Source organism: Lagenorhynchus albirostris, chromosome 7 (genome assembly GCF_949774975.1).
Source record: "Lagenorhynchus albirostris chromosome 7, mLagAlb1.1, whole genome shotgun sequence".
NCBI lineage: Eukaryota > Metazoa > Chordata > Mammalia > Artiodactyla > Delphinidae > Lagenorhynchus > Lagenorhynchus albirostris.
The window spans coordinates 50692084-50698083 of record NC_083101.1 but is presented as its reverse complement, the minus strand read 5'-3'; the positions used below and the strand labels follow the sequence as shown (position 1 = coordinate 50698083).

At 47.4% G+C, this 6000-nt stretch overlaps 1 protein-coding gene across 3 annotated transcripts in view; it reads left to right on the top strand.

Annotated features, from left to right (window-relative positions):
* Positions 1-691: 691 nt before the first annotated feature.
* The window catches only part of PIP5K1B (phosphatidylinositol-4-phosphate 5-kinase type 1 beta), a 328239-nt gene continuing 322930 nt past the window's right edge, over positions 692-6000 (top strand). For all 3 annotated transcript variants that reach the window (XM_060155008.1, XM_060155009.1, XM_060155006.1), the window contains exon 1: positions 692-821. The gene's annotated coding sequence lies outside the window, so the exon portion shown is untranslated. The remainder of the gene's footprint in view (positions 822-6000) is intronic.

Here is a 6000-nt window from a genome sequence, read left to right as displayed (position 1 = left end):
GCTACAAGACTTTTAGCACCGCCGGAAAGCCCTTGGCTAGCCCTGGAGCCCTAGAGGAACCGGCCAGATCGAGGGGTCCGCCCCAGCCCCGCTCTCCGTCTTAGGCACGCGGCGGCGGGACGGAGCGCCTTGTCCCCGAGCATCGACTCGGACGCCCAGTCCGACTGCAGCGGAGGCTCCCGCCGCCTCTGCTACAAACCCGTCTGCTTTCCCTGCAGGGCGTGCGGGGATGGAGCGAGGGGGTGGAGAGAAAAGGGGAAGAGCCTGGGCGGCCGGCGGGCGGGGCTTGCAGCCTCCCGGAGCCGCGGCCGCCGCCGCGCAGCCCGCTCGGTCTCCGCGCCTCGCTCTCTGCACCGGGACCCGCGCCCGAGCCCGGGGGCGCCCTGCTTCTCGGCCCCTGGCCCCCAGCCCCCGACCCGGAACGCGCCGCGGCCAGAGCGCGCCCGGCTGTGGAGCCGCTCGGAGCGGCTGGGGCTTTGGCGGCCGCTCTCGGCTCAGTCTGGCCGGAGGACCGGCGGGGAAGGAAGGGGAAAGCGGGGACACACACCCGCCGCGGCGCGCGCGCATTGCACACTCGCAGCCGCGCGCCCCCGCCGAGGCGCGTCGGGGGCGAGTTTGGCCCCGCGGCTCGGGCCCCGGCACCTGCCCGCTCCTCGAGCTGCGCCCCGGCCCGGGCCCCGCCCCGCCAACCCTCCGCCCCTCCCGCCCCTCGCCTGCACTGCTCTCCTTTCGCCCGGGGGAAGCGACAACGTCCCGATAACTTGCAGACTGTGGCGCAACTGGTCTCGACACCGGAGGCGCCCGAATGCTGTCCGGGTGAGGTAAGTTTCCTGCGCGTCCCCGGCCCCTCCTCCCGCGACCCTCTTTCTGGGCTCGAGCTTGGGGGCTCTGAGTCTCGGATGAATCCTGGAGGTCTCTCGACGCTTTCACTTTGTCCGCCTTGTGCTGGAGGTAGGGTGTAGGGGTTGCGCGTGGCTACCGAAGCGGGACCTTCATTCCCCCGGGCCACGGCTGCGCGCTCCCCGCGGGCACCCACCCGCTCACCACCCGGATCCCCGGAGCCGCAGTGACACTCGGGGGTCACTCTGGGTTCACTTAAGCAGGAGCCCCCTCCCCTTTAATGGGAGCCAGCTGAGTTTGGCTGCAGAAAGAGAGATCTCCCACCACCCTTCCCCGGTATTAAACAGCGGAGAACTTGTTAGGCGCCCCTGGGATCTCAAGAGGGGCTTGCGAGTCAGTGTTTGGTCATTTTTGGCGCCGGAGCCGGGTTGAACAGGTGCGGTATGGTTCCAGCCTAAATGCAGCAACCGACTTCTGCATTTCCCCTGCTTCTCTCCCCTAGCCCCGTCAACGTGAAGCTTCAGCAGCTGGGGAGGGGGGTGGGAGTGTGGGGCACCGGAGAGGGAGAATGCCGGGGTTTGATTTGCCACACCGGTGCCAGGAGTCACCAAAACAGCAGACAACAAATGTCTGCTTATCGTTCATCTATGCAGATGAGCCTGTTGTCAGTTCTTACCAACCCCCCACCCCCGGCTCACTTGTCTCTGGTGCCCAGCGTGGTTGGATAGAAACCTGTTCCAGAGAAGTTGTTTGGATAGGCTGATGAATTCTTTCTTCTGATCAACTGAAATCAGGGTTCTCAGCAAGGAAATGCTAGTTACTCTGATGCCTTGTTAAAGGCAGCGTATTGCAGACCCAGGATACCGGCCCCCGCCCTTACTATTTTTCTATGACATTCTCAGCCTGCCAGAGGCCCTAGGTCCTAAGGTGAATGACTCTTGAGGGACCGGTTGGGCCTCAGAATGTGTTAGTCTCCTGCAAAGAAGTAGCAGTCTCCCCATCAATACTACTGAGCGTGGGTTTGGGTAACCCTTGTTGCCCCTCCCGTGAAAAGCGTCCACCCAGACTTCTGTCTCATTCTATGTAAAGGCTGAAGTGTTCTGCAGTGGTTAGGAGTGGAGAAAAAGCCAAAGGGTTGGATTCATTACCCCTCTAACGTGATGAAGTAGAATAGTGTTCATGGCAGCTTTTGTCAGAGCGTTTCCAGTCGAAAGGAGGCCCTAGGAAAAAAACCTTTCTTAGTTAAGTCCATGCCAGTGGGAAGTTGAGTAAGCAGTAAACATCTCTGAGCTGAGGGAAATGGTGCGTTCTTTGGAGACTTAGGAAGACTGATGCGAAAGCTGGTAAGTCTGAGACTGAATGCACAATGATGTCTTAGTTGAGGAGGAAAACTGTTAAAAAATGAATAATAAAACCATGTTACATTTTTGTCCAAATTAAGACTAGAGGGATTTGGTAATAATACCTTACGTTTGCATCAATGCCTTGCTATTTGTAATTGCTTTTTAGTACTCTCTGAAAAGCATTTAATTCTGTCCATTTCTGAGGGAGGCAGGGCAAAGATTATTAACCACATATTCACAGGAGGACTGTGAGGCGCACAAGTTCAATGACTTATCAAGGTAACAAGTGGCTGGAATTAGAGTTGAAGCCTGGTTTCACCACCATTTCAGGTGGTGAAATCACCACCACCACCACCACCACTACTATCATCACGCAGTGTTAGTTCTGTACTTATATAAGGTTTTTACAATGGCCAGACTTTTGCATTTATTGTGGTCTGTACTGTCTTACTGTGAATTACTGTTCACATTTCAACAGATGAGGAAACTGAGGTTTAGACAAGTGATTAGAGTTTTCCATAGTATCATGTCTAATCTAGTAGTTTATGGGACTAGAACTCAGAGCTTCTGATGTCTCGTCCTTTGCTTTTGTGGATTATGCCATTGTTCCGCTTGTGACAGCAATGAGGACACATCATGGGATACAGTACATGCAATACACCAGAGACTGTTAAGCATGCCTGCTGGTGACCTGGGTTCTGGTTCTGGCACTATATTTGGCTGTATAACCTGGACCAAATTCTACCACCTTTGAGCCTCAGGTCTCCCACATATAAAACAAGAGGTTTGTATTATTTTTCTCTTTCTAGTTTTAGCATTCTATAATGCTTATCAATATATTTGTAATCCAGTGGTATCATTTTTCTCTAGGGGAAAGAGAAATTTTCACCCTGTATTAACTAAGGGATTTAGCTAATAACCTATTCCACCTGTATTCTAATTTACTCCCCGTTCCTCGTCATCGCATACCACTTAATGAAGGGAAAGAAAATTCCAAGTGCACTTTAGCTTAGCATCTGTATTGTTTAGTATTATTTTTTGATTTGGAAATATTCTCAGGGGCTGAACTACTCTAAAATAAATGTCAAAATTCACCTGAATATTCCAGACAGTCGACTCATACCTTTGTTTATTTATTTATTTATTTATTTATTTTTTTGGCTTTGGGGTTTGCATATAGTAAGTATTTAATGAAGAGTTGCTGAGTGAAGGAGGGAATGAAATCACTCATAAGGAAAACACATGCTGTAAAACATAGAAAGCATCTTATCATGCAAATTCCCAGCATCTGCTGACCCGTAAGGTAATTTACCTACACGAGGTATGCCTCCTGAAGCTGGCAGGTGCAGGTGCCCATTGTGTCTCTCCTTCCTGAATACATCATATAAAGAAGAGTTTTTATTTCTCCGGGTAGACAGTAGACTCACATCATCTATGTCATGCTCTTTTGCTTGCCTCCCCCTGCCCCTTTAGTTGTTAGTAAGGTGTAACTGGCTGAAATATATATTCCTAGAAATTGACTTGTGCCATTTTCTGAAAGAGTATATCTTGAGATGAAGAAACCAACCACTCTTATATGTGGGTAAATTTCAGCAGGTGCTAATACTGGCTCGTGGTTTCAGAGGGGGAACCTAATTAACAAAACCAACCTAGTTTCTGTTCCCTTTAAGAATCCTCTTCTCTTTCCACCCCTTCGTCCTATACGCACAAAAGTAGTGTTTTCACCTTTAGGAGTATGATGACAAATAATTAGAATGGGTCTTAAATATTATTAACAGATTCAGCCATTGGGGATTGAGGTAGATTTCTTTCTGATAAAGAATTAAAATATTAGCTAGTTCAGAAACTCGCACCTTTTATGGGTAAGACAGCTGAGGCTTGGAGAGGTGAATTGACTTGTTCATGGTCGAACAGATGTTTAGCGACCAGGGCTAACGTGGAATTCTTAAGAAGGTTCTTATTCAAGGTTTTGCTAGGGGTTCTATGGTGAAAGTGCATTTTTGACTTCTAGAAATCATAGAGGTTAACAGAAAATTTCTGTTTACTAGTAATTAATGAGTTGTCACTTTTTTTTTTTTTTTTTTTTTGCGGTACGCGGGCCTCTCACTGTTGTGGCCTCTCCCGTTGCGGAGCACAGGCTCCGGATGCGCAGGCTCAGCGGCTATGGCTCACGGGCCCAGCTGCTCCATGGCATGTGGGATCTTCTCGGACCGGGGCACGAACCCGTGTCCCCTGCATCGGCAGGCGGACTCTCAACTGCTGCACCACCAGGGAAGCCCGAGTTGTCACATTTTAACATTGTTTAGTATTTATATTTTTATACCTTCTTGTCCAAGCAGATAATTAAGGAGACAATGTCCATTTTCATCCATTCACCGTGATTCTCTTGGCTTATGTATGTCCCTGAACTCAGAATTAATACTTTGCTCCAACCGGTGCTTGGGCAGAGAGAACTATTTGAATAGAAGTACAAATGTATGGTGGTTTTCCAGGCTTCTCTTCCTGGTTATTAAAGCCAGAAGCCAAAGGTGGTCTTGTCATACATTGGTGAAGTCATAAATATGTATACATTTAATTTCCATTTTCATTTTACTTGTACTTCTTTTAAATGGTGAGTCAAGACATTTAATATCCTGGAAAAATCATTTTTTTCCTGTGGCTGGAGCCTTCATTAGTTACTCTGTAAGGCATCAAGCCTGAAATGTATTTGTTGCAGAAACATGTTCTCTTTATATCAAATACATTAACTGGGGTTGGAAGGAGTCCTTTTATTTTTTTTTTTAGAAGCTGCGCAGTTAGAACTGTACATTATGCAGCTCAGCTGTTCATTTGTGAACTTATCTATGGCAGTTCTTCTAAATGCCAGGGAAATCGGGGAGGGAGGAAACCTAGGCTTTTGTTTTATTTAGTATTTTTCTTTTTTAAAATAAATGGTAAACTTAATCTCTTCATGACATTTTTGAAGTACTGTGTAGTCAAGATTCGCTGCCATTGATGAAGCATTTTATTCAGTCAGGTTCCCTTTCAGTATAAAAGATGAGGGCAGGGAAACCAGGCTTGATTTTGTGTATTCCATTCTCAATTGCATACGAACTTCAGCAGAGGTGTATAAGGAGATGATATAGGAAAACACAGGAATCCTACCCAAATTAGGTTACTCTTGGGAAGATTTGAAACATAGTAATTAGGATGTTGTTACATGTCTAGTCAACTGGCAGTCCTTGTTATTATCATTTTAAGTTAAAACAAACCCCTGTTTAAAAGGACAACTCCATGAAGTGTGTATTCTTCTTGTAGAAAGTCTTCTGTGTTGTTTGTGGGATGAATTAAAAATAGGTGTGCAGTATGTCTGTGGGGGTTGACATAATGGGTGAGCAGGTTCTTGAGACCTGTTTCTCTAAGAGTTTTAGAAAGTCAGTTATAAAATTGAGTATTGTATTGAACTATACAGCATTGTGTGTGCAGTATTGCTCCCACTAAAAATGGGCTTGTGTGTCTTTCAGTAGAGGTTCTTCAGGCAAGGGTTGGGCTTGCAAGCACTGGAGGCCTAGAAAGTATAATTACCTGGTGTTGGAACTAAAATCCCAGGACTAAAGACACAGGACTGTAGACTATTCCTCTATTTTGTAGGAGAAAGGTGATATCTAAGACTTTGCCATCCAGTAATGCTGAGCAAGGGGTTTAGGAGGAAGTTACAGTTAGCCATAAAAATGTGTTTCTTTGCTTCATAGACTGGCACAAGAAATGCAATCGATTCTACTTACTGGGTAGTGGGTTTTCTTGTTTTTGCTTAAGTATAGTTGATTTACAATGTTGT